This window comes from Dromiciops gliroides, chromosome 6 (assembly GCF_019393635.1).
Source record: "Dromiciops gliroides isolate mDroGli1 chromosome 6, mDroGli1.pri, whole genome shotgun sequence".
In the NCBI taxonomy this organism is placed as follows: domain Eukaryota; kingdom Metazoa; phylum Chordata; class Mammalia; order Microbiotheria; family Microbiotheriidae; genus Dromiciops; species Dromiciops gliroides.
Genome location: NC_057866.1, coordinates 166,082,023 through 166,105,592, shown reverse-complemented (window position 1 = coordinate 166,105,592; position 23,570 = coordinate 166,082,023). Strand labels below are relative to the sequence as shown.

Below are 23,570 nucleotides of genomic sequence, written 5' to 3'. Positions count from 1 at the left end.
GGGCAATAAGGCACTGGCAGAGATTAGTTAGCCTTGTTGCCACACACCTATTGTACCATCATGATATTATCCCCAGCAGCAACACTTCTTGACTTCAAAGGAAGCAGATTCCTTTGACAGTAATGCACAGAATGACACCAAATGCAAGGTTAAAAGGAATTCATGAAAACTGAAAGAGCTCTCGTTGGATGCACTGAGTCTTAATCATTCTCTTGGGTTATCATGTCATTTAAAAAAATCTCTCCCCCTGACAAAAGGCTCAAGTACAGCCTTTAACAATTCATTTACACTAAAATCCCATCTCCTCCCACCTTCCATCTCTGTCCCTCTCCTCCTCCCACCCCAGGCAAATGCTTTCTTTTTAATAAAACATTCTGCTTCCAAGTAGTAAAATTTGTCTCCCAATGCTCAGCAGTGGCCACGTCTCATTCCTAATATCAGTGGAGAAATTCAAATTCAGAGCTGAGTCCATGCTCTCATTTCCAGATGGCATATTCCAGAGTTTCTCAAGTGATGCCAGCAAAAGTCCTGAGTTCAGACATCTGCTAATTGGCAATTGTGGGGGGGGGGGGGGGGGGGGCAGGGGGGTTGGGAGAAGGTGGGGTAGGATGATGAAAAGAGTAGCACCAGGAAAATCATACTCTGTCAAAGGACAAGGACTTTTGAGGCAGCTAGGTGGCTCAGTGGATAAAGCACCAGCCCTGGATTCAGGAGAACCCGAGTTCAAATCCAGCCTCGGACACTTGACACTTACTAGCTGTGTGACCCTGGGCAAGTCACTTAACCCTCACTCCCCCCACATACACACAGACACAAAAGGTATGCAAAACAAATTTCCATATTAACCATGTTTTTTAAAAAGGAAAAAAAAAGGAAAAAAAAGAAAATATGCTTCAATCTATACTCTGTGTCTACCAGTTCTCTATCTGGAGACAGGCAGAATGTTTAATCGTGAGTCCTTCAGAACTGTGGTTGGCATTGTGTTCATCAGAGTTCCTAAGTCTTTCAAAGTTGATTATTTTATAAGTAGTACAAAATAATTTATACCATTGCTTTTACTCTACATATTGTTCTGGTTTGCTCACTTCACTTTGTACTAGTTCATGAAAGTTTTCCCAGGTTTGTTTGTTTTTTAAACCATCCCCTTCATTTCTTGCAGCACAATAGTATGTCATCACAATTATATACCATAATTTGTTCAGCCATTTGAGGGGCATCCTCTCAGTTTCCAATTCCTTGATGATACAGTACACTGTTATACGGGATAAGTCTTATAACACTGGGTTGGAATATAGGGTCATTAGGAAATGACAGCAACAAAGTGACAATCTTCCTAATTGTCTCCCTGCATTCAGTCTTTCCCTTTCTCCAATCCATCCTCCACATAGCTGCCATTTTTGGAGGATTTTTTAAAAAACATTTTTATTCTATCCATCCTTCCCTTCCTCTCCTCCACCAGCCCAGGCAGTTAGCAATCAGATATAAGTCATTTACATGCAATTATGTAAAACATTTCCATATTAGTCGTTTTGTATAAGAAAACTCAAATAAAAGAAAAAAATGAAAGAAACAAAGTGAAAAATAGCATGTTTCAGTCTATATTCAAACGGTATGAGTTCTTTCTCTGAAGGGAGATTGTATGTCCTTTGGGATTGTCTTGGATCATTGTATTGCTGAGAATAGCTGAGTCATTCACAGTTCTTCATCAAACAATATTTTGTTGTTGTTGTTGTTTTTTTTTAGTGAGGCAACTGGGGTTAAGTGACTTGCTCAGGGTCACACAGCTAGTAAGTGTTAAGTGTCTGAGGCCGGATTTGAACTCAGGTACTCCTGACTCCAGGGCCAGTGCTCTATCCACTGCGCCATCTAGCTGCCCCTTCATCAAACAATATTGCTGTTCCTGTTACAATATTCTGGTTCTGTTTACTTCGCTATACATCAGTTCATGTGAGTCTTTCCAGGTTTTTCTGAAATCATTCTGCTTGTCATTTCTTATAGCACAATAACATTCCATCACAATCATATACCACAGTTTGTTTAGCCATTCCCCAAAGGATGGACATCCCTTTGATTATAGCTGCCATTTTGAAATTCCTAAAGTACAGGTGAGACCATGTCATTCCCCACTCCAAAAGCTTCAGGGGTTCCCCACTGTCTTTAAGATATAATATAGGGGGACAGCTAGGGTTAGGGTTAGTGGATAGAGCATCAGCCCTGGAGTCAGGAGGACCTGAGTTCAAATCCAGCCTCAGACACTTAACACTTACTAGCTGTGTGACCCTGGGCAAGTCACTTAACCCCAACTGCCTCACCAAAAAAAAAAAAGATATAATAAAGGGCAGCTAGGTGGTACAGTAGATAAAGCACTGGCCTTGGATTCAGGAGGACCTAAGTTCAAATCCAGCCTCAGACACTTGACACTGCCTAGCTGTGTGACCTTGGGCAAGTCACTTAACACTCATTGCCCCACAAAATTTTTTTTTAAAAAAGATATAATATAAACTGCTCTGCTTAGTATTTAAAGCCTCTCACGGTCTAACTCTAGCCTGATGCAACATTACTACAATTCATAGACACTTACTTGACTCCAACCAACTGGCCCATCTGCTATTCCCTGAAATCCCACATTGCACAGGCTGGTTCCTAAGTCTGATGCACTTTCCCTCTTCACCTCTGTCTCTTGGAAACCCTAACTTCCTTCAGGACTCAGATGAAATGCCGCCTCCTAAACCTCAGTGCCTGGAGCTAAATAAATTCTTGGTGACCATTTTAACCAAAGGATTTGATTCTTCAGTATATCCAATTAGCAGTGTGGTAAATTCCCTCTAACAACATGTTGAGGGGCGGGGGTTGTTTTTATTTCATTCTCTATTTGGGGAAGGAAGGTTGGGGTGAGGAGTGTAGAATGGGAGTGACATAAGACAGGTATAATTTAAATAATAATAAATAAAATAAAATTTCAATAAAAAACCTTTCTTCTCTCAAACTCTCTTTTCTTGCTGCTTCTCTCAAGCAAACTTCAAAACTAAAATACAAAACAATCCTATAAATCCTAACTTCCCAACATAAACTGTGCTTATTGATTTTTTAAAGTTTTCATTCAAACCCTGTACTTTTAAAACAAGCTAACTGTCTGATGTCACAAGGCAGAACATTTATGTCCAGCCCAGATGGGACACAATGAACCACGATTGGGCTACTCAGGCATGGCTAAATGTTCTGAAACTATGAATTAAAAAGGTACGCATCACTTCCATAGGAGCTTACTGTAAAATTATAGTCTTTGGACTATAAAACACTATAGTTAAGCAATAAAATTATTTCTGTGATAACCTGTTCTTCTAAATATTTCTACTGATTTGATTTCTGTCCACAAGTAAGCAAGTGGTAGTAAATCCTAATAGAGAGAATAGAACAGAGGATGTAATTTTGACCTTTCATCAGGAAGAACAGTTCCAATCCCACCTCCAATAATTGGTGTAACCATGCCAGTCATTCAAACTCTCAAAGCATCAGTTTCCTCATGAGCAAAAATGGGAATAATCATAGCTAACCTCACAGAGCTATTTTGTGGTTCAGATGAGATAATGGATGCAAAGCATTTGGCAAACTTTAAGCTACTTTATAAATATCATTCGCTGTTATTTCTATTACTGCAGAGTAATTTATTCATCTATTTAAGCTGGAGGGATTCAATTTTCATACCTATTTTATGAAATGTGTAAAAAAATGAAACTAAAAAATTCTTGCCCATTTCACACCTTCTCCAGATCAAATAACAATATCAAGAGGCTCTTGACAGGAGCACTAACTCAAAGACACCAGCCCCATAGAGCCCAACTCAAGTTCTCTCCTTAGTAAAGACCAAAATAAGCTCTCAACATAAGGATACTTTGTAAGCCAATCAATTTCAGCTTTGTCTTTCAGGGTGAGCAAGTCCTAGAGCTAAGGATACCTTTCCAGTTCCTTTGAGTTAGTTACCTGGACTCTCATCCATCAAGATGGGAGAAAGGAAAGCGGTCTTCTGTAAGGTCAAAAAAATTTAGGGATGAAACACCGGGGCTTCACAAAGCAAAGACTTGAGCACAGAAAAAGGATCTGTGACCCTATAAATATATGCACCTTGTGTTTAATACTTATTTAGCTTTTGTTCAGAGTGTTGAAATGTCTTGGGGGTAGCTAGGAGGTGCAGTGGATAAAACACCAGCCCTGGATTCAGGAGGACCTGAGTTCAAATCCGATCTCAGACACTTGACACTTACTAGCTGTGTGACTCTGGGCAAGTTACTTAACCCTCATTGCCCCAACTAAAAAAAAAATGTAATGGAAAGACTAAAGAACACTGATTAATGCCATGCAATACCATAGTTCATGAGGACTGAGGATGGAGCACACTGCCCAACTCCTGACTGGGAACTGATGGATTCCAGATGCTGTTTGAGACATGCATTTTTGAAGCTTGGCTGATGTCCTTCAATTACATGCCTCCTAGGTACCAGGCACTGTGCTAGATTTGGGTCTTTTTTAAAGGTGATTGTGGGTAGTTAGGGGCTAGTGGCAGTGATGCCAAAGAAAATTTAAAAAGAAGGAAAGAGGAATATTTAAAACATGTTAAGTGCATAGAAGATAAAAGGGAGACACAGACAAGTAGGACGGTTTTTAAACTAATTTATTACTTTTTTTAAAGCAAGCTATATATAATAATGGGTGTTCATGGAAGAATAGAGCCTCTGCTGCAAGAGCTTGTCAAACAATTTTCAAGGCTGCTGTGTCCACCTGTGGCTCTAAGAAGCTGTAGCGCACGCAGCAGCCACACACCCAGCAGATAGGCTAAACCGCGTTGAGGATAATCAACAGGCCACAAACCCATTGGTGAGTTTGGGGGGTGTCTACCTGCAGACTTCCCACAGTGGAATGGGAAGATGAGAACAATTTGTTCCAACAGCCAGAAAGGCAGCTTAGAACTTGGTTAGACGTCAAAGACACCAACTGCATCCACTGCATTCCAGGCCATCACCCATTCTGACTTTTTTCTTGCCACTGCACTTGGATGACTCTGGAAGAGAAAGTGAGGCTGACGACTCGTTTAAGTAGTGGATAAAGCAACAGCCTTGGATTCAGGAGGACCTGAGTTCAAAACCTGCCTCAGACACTTGACACTTACTAGCTATGTGACCCTGGGCAAGTCACTTAACCCTCAGTGCTCTGCAAAAACAAACAAACAAACAAACAAAACCACACAAACAAACAGTGGCAGCTAGGTGGTGCAGTGGATAAAGTACTAGCCCTGGATTCAGGAGGACCTGAGTTCAAATCCGGCCTCAGACACTTAATATCTGTGTCACTTAACTCTCATTGCCCTGCCAAAAAAAAGAAAAGAAAAGAAAACAGGAGCGATTTAAAAAAAAATAAGAAATGAACCAAGATTAGTTAAGAAAGTTACTTTTATGTAATTTACCAAGATAATGTCAGGACATGGTGACATGAGACAATCTGAGTGAAGAAGGACTTAGACTGAAGGAGGATATGCAAAACCAATGGATTGAGAAAAACTCTAAACTGAATAATTATATAAACAGGTTAGCTAGATTTCAGGGGTCAGACTGTAACTCTCTAGTAACTGGCCAATGGCGAACAAGGGAGGAACTTAACACGCGTTAAGGAAATAGGGTAAAAGGCGCCTGCGTACTCCTATTCTTTGCCCTCCCCTGCTGCAACAATTAATCACTGCTCTCGGAGCCCTTTCTCTCAAGAAAGAAATAAAAGAGCCTTTGACACTTAAAAAAAAATAAAATAGTTTTTAAAAAAGAGTTACTTTTTAAGAAATTATATGAAAAAAGTTTTGTAATAATTTTATGGCTGGAAGGGACCTTAAAGGGCATCAATTCCAACCCCCTTTCTCAATGCAGGAACTAATGTGTCAAACAGATGGTCAATTAACAAACATATATTAAGCGGTACTGTGTCAGGGACTGAATTAGGCACTAGAAACGCAAAGACGGTAGGAAAAACAACAACAATCCAACCAATAATTACTGCCCTCAAAGAGATCCCATTCGATACAGGATAGGGACAGAGGAAGACAAGAAACCCTATAACTAAACCATATAACTAGACATATCAAATACAAGGTAAGTGGTGGGGGAGGGGGCAGGGGGGGATCATTAAAGACCTCATGTAGGAGAGAGAGTGCTTGAGCCAGGGTCTGAAGGAAGATCCGGATTCTACGAGACAGGAGGGAGTGCAATCCAGGCATGTGGGAAAACACAGTGACTTGTGATGCAAGGTTGTAAATGAGGAACAGGTTGTCCATTTTGCCCGGAACTTTGATTATGTGAAGGAAGGAATGTATCATAAACTCTGAAAAGTAAGCTAGAGTCAGACTGTGAGGAGCTTTAAATAGCAAACAGAGCAATTTGTATTTTATCCTTAAGACTCAATATGACAGGCAGCTAAGTGGCTCAGTGGATAAAGCACCAGCCCTGGATTCAGGAGGACCTGAGTTCAAATCCGGCCTCAAACACTTGACACTAGCTGTATGACCTTGTGCAAGTCACAACCCTCATTGCCCCAACCCAAAAAAAGTTCATGCCAAACAAGGACCTCATGAAGGAACTGGATAGGTGTAGCCTGGACAATGGAAAGCTCCAGGGGGTACAGGAAAGCCATCTTCAAGTGTCTAATGGTTTGGCATGTAGAAGAAGGAATCAGCTTGTTTGCTTTGGTTCCTGAAGGCAGAAACAGGAACTGTGGGTAAATGTTGCAAAAACGATATTAAGATTGATGTCAGTCAGTTGGTCAACAAGCCCTTTTAAGTACTTAATATTATGTGCCAGGTTCTAGGTTAAGAAAAGCTTTCTAACAAAAATGAAATGGGATTTAAAGGGCTCTCCTTCATTATAGATCTTTAACCAAAGGTTGAGTGGCCATCTGTCAGGTACATGGTAGAGAAGACTGTAGATGGCACAATGGATAGAGCTCTGAGTCTGGAATTAAGAAAAGCTGAGTTCGGGGCGGCTAGGTGGCGCAGTGGATAGAGCACCAGCCCTGGAGTCAGGAGTACCTGAGTTCAAATCCGGCCTCAGACACTTAACACTTACTAGCTGTGTAACCCTGGGCAAGTCACTTAACCCCAATTGCCTCACTAAAAAGAAAAGAAAAGAAAAGAAAAGAAAAGAAAAGAAAAGAAAAGAAGAGAAGAGAAGAGAAGAGAAGAGAAGAGAAGAGAAGAGAAGAGAAGAGAAGAGAAGAGAAGAGAAGAGAAGAGAAGAGAAGAGAAGAGAAGAGAAGAGAAGAGAAGAGAAGAGAAGAGAAGAGAAGAGAAGAGAAGAGAAGAGAAAAGAAAAGAAAAGAAAAGAAAAGAAAAGAAAAGAAAAGAAAAGAAAAGAAAAGAAAAGAAAAACTGAGTTCAAACCCAGCCTCAGATACTTATCAACTGTGTGACCCTGGTCAAGTCACTTAACCTATGCTTGCCTCAGTCACCTCAACTGTAAAATGGGGATAATTATAACACCCACCTCCCATGGCTATTCTGAGCATCAAATAAGATAATATATGTTGGGACAGCTAGATGGTACAGTGGATAGAGCACCGGTCCTGGAGTCAGGAGTACCTGAGTTCAAATCCAGCCTCAGATGATTGACACTTACTAGCTGTGTGACCCTGGGCAAGTCACTTAACCCCAATTGCCTCACCAAAAAAAAAAAAAAAAAAAGCTAATGTGCAAAGTACTTAGCACAGTACCTGACATAGAGAAGGTGCTATACAAATGTTAGCTATTATTGTGGTGGGGGTTGTTATTTCCAATGTGGATTGAATTGCAAGCACCTCAAAGGTCCCTGGCAAAAATTCTATGATATTCAGCATGTGGTCAACCAGCCCTTCCTTGAAGACCCCCAATTAAAGGAAAACCCCTGTTTCAGAAAGCAGTCCTTTCCTCTTTTGAAAGGTTCCAATTTTTAGGCAGTTTTTCCTTACATCCTTCCTCTTTTCAACTTCTACCTTTTGCTCCTACTTTTGCTCTCTGGGGTCAAATCAACAAAGTCTATCCAGCTCTTTAAATACATGGAAGTATCAATGTATTTATGGAAAAACCAGTAAACTTAAGAGTCACAGGACCTTAGTTCAAATTCTGGTTCTGTCGCTTATTATCTATCTGTGTGACCTTGAGTAACTCACTTAGCCTATCTTAGACTGGTTTTTGCTATTTTTTGTATCCTTGGCACTGTCTGGTACACAGTAGGTGATTGACAAATGCTTATTGAATTGACTTGACTGGTGCTCAGTTTCCTGTTATGTTAAATGAAGGGGTTGCACTAGACCACCAAAAAGCCCCTTTGGCAACCTGGTGACCCCCAAACCAAACACTCTCCAGCTTGTCTGCATCTTTTCTAAAATGATGACCTACTGAGGTCTCTCTTAGTCTTTGAACCCCTAGAAGTACATGTAAATAGGTGATACAAGTCAAGACCAAGAATGTTTAGAATCTATTATCTGCATATAAATATCCCCTTTTGCAAAAATCCCTAGCTGGAAGCTCAAGGATTGGGCCCTTGGTATTCCTCAAAACCATTCACTACCAGCTGAATCTTGGACAAACTTGCTGCATTTGCAAAATAAGAGCAAATGAACCAGTCCTGCATAAATCCTCATCCAGCTTTGTGTGTTTTCCTTTATTGGACGAGAAAGCAACCCTTTGTCTGATTTAGGCACTGACCTCTGGCTTGTAGACCAACAGACTTACAGCACCACAGATTATTTAAATGCAAGGCACAGACCCAAAGTTAATTTGTCACTGGGAGAAACTGCTGCACTTTTATGATGAGCATTCATTTATGAGAAGCTATTAGCACAGTTTTCCCCTTAACCTTCTTCAATTTATTTTACACTGGTCACTCTTGCCCAGCAAACTTTTATGTGGCCTTTGAAGGCTGCATGATGTCAGTTACAAGAGCAGTGGGTTTTTCCAGCCTCAAGACAGAGCTAATGAAAATAAGGTGACCTGTTACCAGCAATCAATGACTTGCTCTTTCCCAGCCTGATATGGTGAAAAATATGATCAGAGAGGCACTTTTCCATCACCAAAATGAATGAAACTAGAGAGGCAGGGTCACATTTATCCTTGAACAGAGAATGATTTTTTAAATTTACAAACTTAGTATGACCTATCTCTGTTAGAGATCAGCTTCTTCTTAAATAAGACCAGTCTATAGTAGTCATATGATCCTGATTAATTTCTCTAAGTATATAGACTTATCAAGTCACTAGAATAAGTCAAGCCAAACTGAAATTATCAAACATTTTGCAATGACAGTTAAAGAGGAGAAAGGGGTTTTGATTCACCTTGAACAATTCTCCCATTTGTTTTGAGGCCAACAAAGCTATGGTACTTCTTACTGATAAAGGATCTAGTTTTATTTAACTGATCAAACATTTATCAAAATGGCTACTTCACAAAAGACATTGTGCTAGATTCTGAGGATTGGGCAGGGAGGGGAAGGGTTCCAGTGTGGAAACCCTCTTCACTGATGCAGTCTGACAAATACATGCAACGGACAGAATCTGAGAAAGCTGCCTGGAGCACTGAAAGGTTATAAATTATTTGTTTATTTATGGTCACACAGCTAGTAAGTATCAGAGGCAGGATTTGAACCCAGGTCTGCCTGGCTTAAAGACCTTCTGTCTACCAAGTCAGGGGGATCTTCACTTGAAGCCTATGGCTCTCTTCTCAGAACAAGGCAATAGATAGATAGATGGAGGGAGGGAGGGAGGGACGAAGAGAGGGAGGGAGGGAGGGAGGGAGAGATAGATAGACACAGACTGACTGATTAGATAAGATATGGATATGAATAAAGGAAGAGGGAGGAAGAGGGAGAGGGAGAGGGAGAGGGAGAGGGAGAGGGAGAGGGAGAGGGAGAGGGAGAGGGAGGGAGGGAGGGAGGGAGGGAGAGAGAGAGAGAGAGAGAGAGAGAGAGAGAGAGGGAGAGAATAATTATTTAGGAATACAAAGAAAACCAATTATATTAAAATACAGTTATAAAAAAAACTTTTGAAGTTCACAGACCCTCAGGTTAAGAAACCCTGCAATAAGCTATGCTGTTGGGGGTGTAAAAGGAAAAACAATTCCTGGCCTTCAAAAGCTTCTGTTGGACTTCTATTCATACACACATAAGAAAATACAGTATGATGTGAGGCAGGAGTCACCACTTCACAATGGACTAAGGACTTCACAATGTGCCACCTGCTTCTTCATTTCTCACTAGGCTCTGGAGTTCTCTATTACACCCCCTCCTCCCCAGTTATCTCCTTCCCTCCTCCACCTTTTCAGCCTCCTTTTATGTCCTCATTAGAATGTAAGATCGGGGGCAGCTAGGTGGCACAGTGGATAAAGCAACGGCCCTGGATTCAGGAGTACCTTAGTTCAAATCCGGCCTCAGACACTTGACACTTACTAGCTGTGTGACCCTGGGTAAGTCACTTAACCCCCATTGCCCCACAAAACAACAAAAAAAAAAAAACAAAAAAAAAACAAGAAAAACAAAAAACAAAAAAAAAACAAAAAAGAATGTAAGATCCCTGAGGGCTGGGACTGTCTTTTGGCTTGTATTTGTATTCCTAGTCCTTCAAAGGCCTGGCACAAATTGTTGTTTCAGTCGTGTCCAACTCTTCGTGGACTATATTTGGGGTTTTCTTGGCAAAGATACAATGAAGTAGTTTATCATTTCCTTCTCCAGCTAATTTTACAGATGAGGAAACTGAGACAAGCAGGGTTAGGTGACTTGCACAGGATCACACAGCTAGTATCTGAGGCCAGATTTGAACTCATGAAGATGGGTCTTCCTGATTTCCAGCACAGTGCTCTATCCTCTCTGCCACCTAGCTTCACTTGACCATAATGACACTTGAATGAAGATAAAATTATAAGAGGTAGTGATAAAGAAGGAATACATTCTGATCTTAGAAAAACATGGATATACTTGCAAAGAGTGAAATGAGCAAAACCAAGAGAACATAGCATACAGTAACAGCAATACTGTTTTAAGAACATTGAGTGAATAAATCATTTTGACTATTATAAATGCCAGAATTAAGCACAAAGGACATATGAAGGAAGACACTATCTGCATCCAGAGAAAGAACTGATAAATAGAAGTATGTATAGAATAATTTTACATAAATATGTATATATACATATACATATTCATATTTGATGGTAGCCATTTCTAAGGTGAGGTGGAAGAAGGATTAAAAAAAGGGAAAAAGGATATTTACATGATAACTTTATTATATATTTAAAAGTTATACATAATAGATTTGCAGTTTCATGTGCAATCATCTTTTTTATTATACTCTACTATGGAAATGCTTGTTTTATTCCATAAATTAAGAAGAAAATAAATCAAAAGGGAAAGAAAGAAAGGAAGGAAGGAAAGAAGGAAGGAAGCAAGCAAGCATACATTCTAGATAAGCAAATGGATGGGAGGAATGAAGACGGGAACAACTTGTAGTTCATGAATGAAGAGGAATAATATGAAACATCTGTCTTCAAATATTTGAAGAGCTGCCTTATGAGTAAGGGATTAGACTTCTTTTTAGCCCAGGAGGAAAGAATTGAGTCAATGGGTAGAAATTGTAAAGTAGTAAATTTGGATTTAATGTCAAGGAAAAAGAAAACTTCTAACTAGAAAAGTCAATTTTCTAAAGAAAACTTCTAATTAGAGTTATCAAGGGGGCAGCTAGGTGGCACAGTGGATAGAGCACCGGCCCTGGAGTCAGGAGGACCTGAGTTCAAATCCGACCTTAGACACTTGATATTTACTAGCTGTGTGACCCTGGGCAAGTCACTTAATCCTCAGTGCCCCCTACACACAAAAAAAGTATACAGTTATCAAAAACCGGAATGGCTGCCTCTGAGGGGTAGTGGGTCCTCTCTGTCTGAGGTCTCCAAGCAAAGGTTGGATGACCACTGAGTATATGATAGTGGGGATTCTTTTTCAGGTCCTTCCAACTGTGAAATTCTGTGATTTTGTAATAAGGTTAGAAATGAGGTGAAACCAGGTTATAAATAGCCACAAATCGGGGCAGCCAAGGGGCACAGTGGATAGAGCACCAGCCCTGGAGTCAGGAGGACCTGAGTTCAAATTCAGCCTCAAACACTTGACACTTACTAGCTGTGTCACTCTGGGCATGACACTTAACCCCAACTGCCTCACACACACAAAAATAAATGAATGGCCACAAATGATAGACTAAAGAGTTTCAGTTTCACCACAGTGGTAGTAGGAATCCAGTGTAAGCTTTTCAGGAGTGGGGAAGGACCAACACGATCAGACCTGTGCTTTGGGAAGATCATTTTGGTAGCCATATGAGAGGAGAGAAAAACTAACAGCAGTGAAGCCAAACAGGAGCCTCCTTCAGCATTCAGGCAAGAGGCAATGGGAGTTGGGATGGGGCATCCGAAGTCGGTAGTGATTCGTGAAGAGGAGATAAATGCAAAATTAGTCAAGCAAAGGAGTGGAAGAGAATCAAAAGTGAAAAGGGGTAATGGGGAGAGGAAAAAGTTGGAGATGTTCAATCTTCTTTAAGCCTCCCTGCTTAAGGAGTTAACAAGGCACCCAGAAATCAGTGTTAGGATACACCCCCAGGATCCTGGAAATTCTTCCAGCTCAACCTGATGAACACCTTGAGACCACCATCCAGGAACTGTGACAAGCTAATGACTGTCCCTAGGAAGGGAACACATTAAAAGAAGAGAGAGACTTATGAGAAAAAACAGACTGATGGATGGCATCATCTAAGTTCCACTGACCAACCATCAATCTTCAGATGATCATGGTGAAGTACCAGTCTATACCTGGGGAAATACTCGATTGCAGTTCCGCATCCTCACTGGAAACACAGAGCTAAAAGTTTCACTCATTCCAGCTGGCTCATCAGTACAGTGACAAGTGACAGACGGACCACAGAAAACCATGGGAAGAAGACGGGAACTTCTTGTGAGCTTGCCACCTGACAGAGTGCTGGTGTCATTGCTGCAGCAAGGTTTCTGTCACTAAAGGAAGGGTCTAGTGCATGGAAATGGTATACAATGATAAAAAGTGAGCTCATCCAGCCCTGCAGGGGCACCTTCCTCACTGACATTCTGCCTAGCATTCTCAACCTCAAATGCCAAAACAGCACCATTAAGCCCTGAATCACGGTTACTCCACTTGCCTCCCACTTGGGTTGGCTACAGCTCCGTCTGGTTCGGAGATCCACTGGTGGGAATCGCCAACGATAGTCTATCCCTTACACACTGTGTCGGTCTATTCAGCAATAGCTCCCCCTAAAACTCCAATAACTTTCCAAACCAAAATGGCCACTATCTCCCTATGAAAACTGTCTCCCCCTATTAAACAGAAGTTCCCCGACGGCAGAGAATATTTTCAGGTTTGTATTTGTAGTGCCAGAGCTTTGCATATTACTTGGCACATAAGTAAACAGTAAATTTTTCCATTCACTCAATGGTAAAGAGGCAAAAGAAACTTGTTCCAGCCCCGGGGAAGGCCACATGGAAGGGATCCTGGAGATAGAATGGGCAGGACACATATACCAACTTCTTCTGAAGAAGAGTGTCAAAATGCACAGCTTAAAGTTTGTCACTTAGAAGCAACAGTTACACAACCAAGGTACAAACCAATGAGTCTGCACAACAACAGGTAATCCAATTTTGCCAGGTGGAAAGGGCCTGAAGATGCACTACAGATGCAATAATGCCTTTCTAACTCACCCATATCAAACAAGTCAGTCACTTAAAGCAAAGTTCTAACAGTGAAGAAGAAGGGGGTGGCTAGGTTGGTGGTTGTTGTTGGGGGCGGGGTGTTACTGTCTTTAATTTGAAATTTAAAGTAATTGTGACAAATCAATGGGCTTAGTCTCAGGAGATCTGGGTTCACAGATCTGATACCTACCAGCTATATGATCCTAGACAAGCCAATTAATGTCTCTGACCCTCAGTTTCCTCCTCTGCAAAATGGGGACACTACTATTTGCAAGATAGTTGGAAAGAAAGTGTTATATAAATGCTGAGTTAGGAGGAGAAGGAAAAAGAGGAGGAACAAAATTAAATAGGAAGGGCCATCATGCTAGCATTTATTGAACACCAAATCAGAAGGAATGTTAGGTGACTACTGGATACCTACTACGTGCAAGACATGCATCTAGGCACCATAGGGAATCCAAAAATGAATAAGATAAATTACACGACGAAAGAATCAAAGATCTCATATTTTAAGGCTGGAACAGGATCTTGAGTATGGCATAATCCAACCAATCCGGAGCCCATTCCAATCTGGAAGGATCTGCCAAAGTTTGTATTCTACTGGAAGAGGCTCTGTGACCCCAAGCCTTGGTATCTATCCATTATGCCACACTGCCTTCCATCGTATGTGGATAAACATATGGATTATATAATTAGACAATTCTTCAGCTGATAATTATTTTGACTTCAATTAAGACTTCTCCAGCAAACAGCCACCAGGAAGCCAAGCCCTTTCGGAAAGTATCACTGTGATGCTGTAAGTGCTTCAGAATTGTTCCTGTGGGGGCAGCTAGGTGGCGCAGTGGATAAAGCACCAGCCCTGGATTCAGGAGGACCCGAGTTCAAATCCGGCCTCAGACACTTGACACTTACTAGCTGTGTGACTTTGGGCAAATCACTTAACTCTCATTGCCCAGCAAAAAATAAAATGAAATAAAATTAAAAAGAATTGCTCCTGTGAAGAACCATTCTACCATGCAAGGAAGGGCATCGACTGAATTGTTAAAGCTTTTTCTTTGAAAGAGATTTGCAAGCTATACCTCAAGTGAAACATCAAGCCTTTTAATGCCAGTGCAAGGATCATAACTAGCTGGAGTGAGCTTTAAGAAAAGGAAGAATAGGGGGCAGCTAGGTGGTGCAGTGGATAAAGCACCGGCCCTGGATTCAGGAGGACCTGAGTTCAAATCTGGCCTCAGACACTTGACACGTATTAGCTGTGTGACCCTGGGCAAGTCACTTAACCCCCACAGCCCCACAAAAAAGAAAAAGGGAAGAATACAAAGTGAACCTGCTCCCTTCCCCAGCAACATGAAATCTACTCATCAGACAGCCATCACTCTGATGCTGAAGAAAAACAGCCCTGGGTCAAAGGTGGGATTTTGCCCACAAGAAAACTGGTCTTAGGCAGGGTCCATGCTTAGGCTGCTTAGATTCCTGGTGAATTTGGGAAGTTCTGGGTAGGCAGAGAGTCAGACTGTAGTCCTGACAGCTGGAAAGGAATGAGAATGGGAATGAAGATGGGGTGGAGGGTAGATGCTGGTGGATGCCACCAAAGACTCACTTTCATTCTCTACCAACCCTAAATCAACTCCCTTCAGAAACTTCCTATGGATGGACATTAGCACCCCAAGGTGATAAAATAAACCCATCCCCACACTCAGTAACTTACCCTTAAAAGACATTCTTGGGGCAGCTAGGTGGCACAGTGGATAGAGCACCGGCCCTGGATTCAGGAGTACCTGAGTTCAAATCCAGCCTCAGACACTTAACACTTAACTAGCTGTGTGACTCTGGGCAAGTCACTTAACCCCAATTGTCTCACTAAAATAAATAAATAAATAAATAAATGAAATTTTTAAAAAGAAAGGAAGTGGGGGCAGATAGGTAGCTCAATGGATAAAGCACCAGCCCTGGATTCAGGAGGACCTGAGTTCAAATCCAGTCTCAGATACTTGGCATGTACTAGCTGTGTGACCCTGGGCAAGTCACTTAACTCTCATTGCCCCGGAAAAAAAAAAAGGAAGTGGGTTCATAGTTGGGAAGGGAATTCATGAAAGACCAGTAACATATAAAAAGAAAAGGTGATCAATAAACATTTAAGAAGGGAACCTGGAAAATAATTTTCCAGTAACATCACTACTGTAAAGACAACACATTGAAAGACTTAACTAATCAACGCAATGAACAGGCACAATTCCACGGGCCTCATGATGAAACACGTTACCCATCTCCACATGGACAGGTATGCAACTCAGGGTACAGACTGAGCCTTTTTTTTTTTGACAGCCAGTTCTGAAATTTGTTTTGCTTGACTATACGTGTTTGTAATGGGATAGAACATTTAAGAAAGTGAAAAATGTTTCTGTGGCCAATTAGGGTGGCTGTATTTTCCTCAATTAACTCTAATAACCTGACTCAGAACCTCCAGCAGGATTCTGGCCTAACATCCCCAACCCTTTATATCTCTAGCACCAAATTTCTTGAGCTAGCAATTAAGAAAAGTCCAGTAAACTGACTCCTGACAGGACCAGGCATATCGCTAATGACATAAAATGACAAGGCCTCGGCCTCCTGCCAGAATATCACAAGCAGCAAGAATATGATTCAAATTAACTGATATTATCTAAGGGCCAAAGCAACCTTCTCCTTTTTTTAGCTTGGTCTGCATCATGAAAAACAGATAAGACTTAAAATGTGAATTTTCCAGTTTAAACACAAAACAGAGGATTTAGAATTTGAGCTATGCTTTGTTTTTTTAAAGTGTTCCACACTTTTTGTACATAGATCATAAAGATTCTTTTAAAAAATGAGTAGTTTTGGGGCAGCTAGGTGGCGCAGTGGATAGAGCACCGGCCCTGGATTCAGGAGTACCTGAGTTCAAATCCGGCCTCAGACACTTAACACTTACTAGCTGTGTGACCCTGGGCAAGTCACTTAACCCCAATTGCCCCTCAAAAAAACAAAAACAAAAACAAAAATGAGTAGTTTCCCTAATATTCCCTACAATTGAATAGCTTCTTCCTCTTAATAAATAAAGTTCTCTGCCTTGGAAAATGAATAGGAAATCTCTTTTCTAAAATGCTTCTTTATTCACATGAAGTTTTAAGTGAAAGCCAATCCCTCTCTTCCTACGATATTCATTCAACTTAAATTTAGGGTGAATTTGATTTTAAAAGAAAGGTGTCATTAATAGTTATAATGAAAATTATAACTGTCATTTATATAACATTAAAGTTTGTAAAGCACTTCATATTCATTATCTCATTTGTCCTCAGAACAATGCTGTGAAGGAAATGCTGTTATTACCATCTCTACTCTAAAGATGAGGAAACTTCCAGCCTCAGGCACTTGACACTTACTAGCTGTGCAACCCTGGGCAAGTCACTTAACCCTCATTGCCCTGCTTTAAAAAAAAAAAAAAAAAAGAGGAAACTGAGCCTCAGAGTTAAGTGACTTGCTCTGAGACCACTGGAATAGCAAATGATGGAGCCAAGATTTGAACCTAAGGCTTCTGCCTTCAAGTCCAGCTCCTCCCAACCTACCACCTCTTGGTTCATGGCAATTTCATCATTCGTAGTCAGCTTCAGAATTCATATTCATCTTCATAGAATATTTAACCATCATTTCAACAGGAAATAGCTTCCCAGAGTGGGAGAAAATTATAATATTCATAAAGTACCATAAAGCATGCAATCTAATTGACTTAGTTTTATGTACAAATGAAATGAGAGTAATCTTAAATGCATGTGCCTCAGAAAAAAAAAAAAAGATCATTTCTCTGAAGTTGAATTTCAAAGTATTTTCTGACAGCCCAGGTCACTCACTGGTTTTCTATGATTCACTGTCATTCCAAAAGATGCCGGTCTAAAGTAGCTCTTCCTCTAGAACAGAAAAGTTAAAACAGGAGGCTCTGGTTTCAAGCTAAGGAAACCACCCCTTCCCTTCCCTGCCTCCTCCCCAAAAAGCTTTTCACTCTAGAAGGGCAAAGGAATTCATGCAGCATTAACTGGAAGGAACAATTTTCAAACAAGGAGAAAAACCTCCAATGAACCCCAAACCACTCACTCAACTCAGAAGATGAGGCCTATGGGACTCTCACAGAAGACACAGGGATCGCTTGAGGGTTGGCCAAATTCTGAAACTGTATTTCAGAAGAAACCACTGCTTCAAGGCTGGTGCTGCATGGATGTGTTTACCAGGGACACAAGAGAAAACAAACTCAACCAGTTTTTCTCGTTGCTTCTACGAAAGCAGTTATTTCAGACCAATAAAATGACACACCGAAAGGGTTTCCCTGGACCCAATCAGACTATTTTTGGCAGCACCCCACCACCCAGCCCTGTTCTCTCCTTCCAGCAGACAGGGTCGGGTTTCTTGCAGCCTAAACTGGCTACCACCTCCCTCCTTATTTCCCTCCCTATTTCAATGTCTCCAGGCCCACATAGGGCAAAGACTCACCTTTCCTGACTTTTTTTTATATTAGGATCACAAGTTTTTGTAAAACACCGTTTTATTTTCCATAAGTCTAGGAGGCTTACTAACCCATGTAGCAAGTCTGTCTCTGTCTCTGTTTCTCTCTCTCTGTCTCTGATTCTCTCTGTCTTTGTCTCTGTCTCTCTCTCTCATAAAGGGTGCCCTGTTTTCTCAGGTTAACATCCACAAACTGCTGGGTTTCAGGACAGTTTGGCTCCACACTTGGTTTCCTGGTGTTAAAAGTCATTGAGACAGAGGGTCTTTGAAAGCTGAAATGTACAACTTGTCAGTGGTTTGTTTGTTTAGTAGGGCAGGTTTAACAACAGTATATTTTGGTGGTGTTCTTTAATTCAATGAGAAAAGGTTTGTAAGAAATTACTGTTCCATTCCAGGGCCCTAATCTCTCTAGTGAATACCTGAATCCCTCAGATACGCTAATGATCCCAAAAGGGATTCCGGTTAAAAAGGCATGTAGGTAAGGGACTGGACTTGGAGTCAGAAAGACGTGGGTAGAAATCCCACCTCACATACTTATTAGCTGTTACCCCCAGTCAAGTCAGTTAAATATTTCTGTGCCTCAGTTTCCTTATCTGTAAATTGAGAGGGTCAGATTCCAAAGGTGGCCTCTATTGGTCTATCCAGTACTAAATCTATGTACCTATGATGTTATTCTGAGAGAGGCAACAAAGTGAGAGACACAATACAAAAGACAAAAACGAGGCCACACAAAACTGAAAGGAAGATAAGTGCCTAGCCCTAAAGAGCAGCTGAGGCAGCTTGATCTAGTGAACAGTTTAGAATATATGGAGTCAGAAGACCTAAGTACAAATATCAACACATAAGCCTGCGTGACCTTGGGCAAGCTGTTTACTTCAGCACTCTAGGACTCCATTTCCTCGTCAGTAAAATGAGAGGGTTGCAGCAGGTGCATAACTAAGGTTATGAAAATCAAAGTCCCTTCTAGCTCTAAATTCATCTATTCCTCAATCGATCAATAAGCCTTTACACTAAGTGGCCAGGTACTGGACTAGGTGACAAAAATGGAATAACTCCTACTCTGAGCAGGGATCATATGTAACCTAATTGGCTAGTCAACCACATCATTCTATGGGGTTGGATGGGCTGGCCATATAGGAGGGTGCCCACAGCTGTAAGAATGCTCTGATAGATGAAGTGAGTCCAACGGTAGACTAGTTTCCTGAAAGAATGAAATGTGACCTTGCTGATGCCCGATGAAATCCCCATTACAATGAGCTCTCGCTGTAGTACCAAGTCTGGTTCTGTACTCCTACAGGCCGCCTGCCACGCCAAGAGTTTTCCCAGCCACAGAGAAACAGTAAGCTTTTTTTATCCTGTACACCAAGGCTGCCACTTCCTTAGCATCTCGTGGGAGCTTATCCTGGGGCCTGTCAACACCACCAGAGAGCTGGTCTAGGTGTGCCGCCCAGCCCCAGAGCATGCTGCATTCTTCCAAGGTTGGTCAACGCCAACATTTCTGAATAGCCTAACTGTTGGGTGGTAAGCTTCCTCTAAAACTAAATCAGAAATCAAAATTCTTTGGACTAAGAGAAAGCCACATCACAAGAAGTATAGAAGCCTGAGGCTTCCTCTTATAAATACCTGTTGGGTTTCAGAAGCAGTGGGCTCCACTCTGGGATTCTTAAGCTAAAAGTCATTTAGACGCGGGGTCTTTGAAAAGGGTCCCCCCCATTTAGGGCAGGAAATGGGGTGCAGGGCAAAGATCTCTGTTTGGAATCAAAGGACCCAAGTTCATATACCACTTCTGTCACTTAACAAACTGCCTGTCCAACTCTGAGCCCAGCTTCCTCATCTGAAAAATAAGGGAATTGGACTACAGAACCTCAAGGCTCCTTCCACCTATTGGTCTATGAGCCTATGAACCCGCAAGAGGAAGTGCGTTCTCCTCTTCCCCATGTGGATGCTAGTTTTCTACAGAGGCCTGGTCAAATCAGGCTTTCACACGGCTAAAGACAGCACACAGCCTCCTGAATAAACCACAAAAGGGGGCAACAGCCTCCCCAAGCCACAATACACCAGGATAATCTGATGAGGGGGAAAAACTCATCTGTAACTCTATCAGCACTGTACATCACAGCCTGCTCAGTCACAGGGTTCTCTGAACGGTTCCTCGTGAAGAAAGGGTGGATACATGTACAAAAATATTTATAGCTGCTCTTTACGTGGTAGCAAGGAATTGGAAGTTGAGGGGGTGCCCATCAATTGGGGAATGGCTGGACAAGTTGTGGTACATGAATACAATGGAATACTATTGTGCTGTAAGAAATGATGAGCAGGAAGAGTTCAGAGAAACCTGGAGGGTCTTACGTGAGCTGATGATGAGTGAGATGAGCAGAACCAGAAGAACATTGTACACAGTATCATCAACATTGAGTGTTGACCTACTGTGATGGACTATATTCTTCTCACCAGTGCAATGATACAGAAGAGTTCCAGGGAACTCATGATAGAAGAGGATCTCCAAATCCAAGAAAAGAAAAAAAAAAAGAACTGTGGAGTATAGATGCTGATTGAACCATACTATTTCTTTTGTTTTGGGTGCTGTTTTGTTTTGTTTTTTTCCTATTTTGAGGTTTTGCATTACTGCCCTGATTTTTTCTCTTATAACAGGATTAATGCAGAAATAGGATTAATGTTATTATGGATATATATGTGTGTGTGTATAGATATAGATATATATATGTATATGTATATAGATATATAGATATAACCTACATCAGATTACCTGCTGTCTAGGGGAGGGGGGAGGAAGGGGAGGGAGGGAGAAAAATCTGAAATTGTAAAGCTTGTATAAACAAAAGTTGAGAACTATCTTTACATGTAACGGAAAAAATAAAATACCTTATATGTTAAAAAAAAAAAAAAAGAAAGGGTGGATAGCAGAAAGAATATGAAACTTGGGGCCAGGAAGGCTGAAGTACAAATACCACCTCTGGCATTAGCTGGATGACCAACCATCCATAAGTCCTCTCTTCCCTGTGCCTCAATTTCCCCATCTATAAAACGTAGAAACCAAAACCTGAAGTAGTAAAGAGAGTGCTGAATTTGACTCCACAAAGATCCAGGTTCAAATCTTGAATCTGACTCTGCCTGTGTAAGCAGGGGCAATTCATTTCACATCTATGAGACTCGGTTTGCTCATCTACATAGAAAAGTGGAGAGAACACTTGATTTGAAGTCAGGAGGGCCTTACTTCACATCCTGCCTCAGCTATTAGCTGTGTGACCTTAGGCAAGTCACTTAACCTCACTGTGCCTCAGTTTCTTCAAATATAAAACGGGCATAATGATAGCACCTACCTCACAGGGTTGTTGTGAGGATTAAATCAATTTACGTATGTAAAAGACTTTGCAAACGTTAAAACATTATATAAATAGGAGCTGTTATCTGTTTATGGTATATATGTATATACATGTGTGCACATGCATACGTGTGTGTATAAATATATATATGAAGAGAGATAATTCTTAAACTCCTGCTACGTATCAGGTACTGGGATTAAAAAGCTAAAAATGAAACACTTCCTTCTTATATTCTATTGGGGGGGAGTACATAAATAAATAGAAAAATGAATAAATGCATGCAACATATATAAAATATAGACCTTTAGTAGAAGAAATCAAAGCCATATGGGAATGGGATGAAGTCCATATCATCCCCACTGTCCTGGATCCCATTGGAACTGTCCCGACAATGATTTCAGGGAGCCTACAGAATGTGAGCTGACATCCTCAATACTTTTCATTCAATTGCAAAAAAAGAAGCCATTTTATACACTTGCACACCAGTCTGCTAAATATTAAACATAAGGCAACAATCACAGAATACTGAATTAACCCAGGACCATTTTTATCCACACCCCATCAAATCTCAGATGAGAACTAGAATAACAACAAAAATAGTAACAACAACTGCAACTGAACAAGTCCAGAAAGTTCCTGCAATGGTATAACTCCCCATTTCTCATTCCCAGAGGCGGACAAAATAGGCCAAGAAGAAGGGGAAGAAGGTAGCTTCAAATGTCCACTGTGAATATGCTTCTTCCTTAAAGCACAGAAGGTCAGGACAGGGACTGCCAAAGACAATTCTGGCTCTATCAGTGGTGATGTCACAACTGTCAATCACTAGGGTCTTAAAATATGATAACAGACTTGAGGAAAAGGTCCATTCTTCCTCTAATAAGTCAATTAGTCAACACCTACCAGCTTACTTTTTTTTTGGTCAAAAATAATTTTTTTCTTTTTTTAAATAATAAACATTTTTATTTATAGTTTTGAGTTCCAATTTTTATCCCTCCTTCCCTCCTTCCCCTCCCCCCTCCCGGAGGTAGTAAGCAATCAGATATGGCTTATACAAGTACAAGTATGTAACACATTAACATATTAGTCATTTAGTACAAGAAAACTTGAATTAAAAAAATGAAAGAAAATGAAAACTAGAATGCTTCAGTCTGTGTTCAATCAATATCAGTTCTTTCTTTGGAGGTGGATAGTATGTTTCATCAGTAGTCCTTTGGGATTGTTTTGGATCATATTGTTGGGAATAGTTGTCATTTACAATTCTTCATTAAACAATATTGCTGTCTCTGTGCACAATGTTCTCTTGGTTCTGCTCACTTCACTATACATCTGTTCCTAGATGTTTTTCCAAGCCTTTCTGAAATCAGCCTGCCTGTCATTTCTTATAGCACAATAATATTGCATCAGCATCATATACCACAGCCTGTTTAGCTATTCCCCAATTGATGGGCATTCCTTTGATTTCCAATTTTTAGCCACTACAAAAAGAGCTGCTATAAATATTTTTGTGCAAATAGGTCTTTTTCTCTTTTGGGGGGATGTCTTTGGGATATAAACCTACCAGTAGTATTTCTGGATCAAACGGTATGCACAGTTCTATAGCCTTTTGGGCATAGTTCCGAATTGTTCTCCAAAATGACTGGATCTTTTCACAACTCCACCAATAGTGGATTATCTTCCCAGTTTTCCCACATCCCCTCCAACATCCAATATTTTCTATGTTTGTTATATTTGCCACTCTGACAGGTGTGAGGTGATACCTTAGAGTTGTTTTAATTTCCACTGGCTTACTATTAACATATCCAAAGTCTTCGCTAAAAAGTAATGGGGGGGAGGGCAGCTAGGTGGCACAGTGGATAGAGCACCGGCCCTGGATTCAGGAGAACCTGAGTTCAAATCCGGCCTCAGACTCTTGACACTAGCTGTGTGACCCTGGGCAAGTCACTTAAACCCCATTGCCC

General features: G+C 41.0%; 1 protein-coding gene across 1 annotated transcript in view; it reads right to left on the bottom strand.

The window, feature by feature from the left end:
• FHIP1A (FHF complex subunit HOOK interacting protein 1A) overlaps positions 1-23,570 on the bottom strand; it is a 394,460-nt gene that overhangs the window by 294,683 nt on the left and 76,207 nt on the right.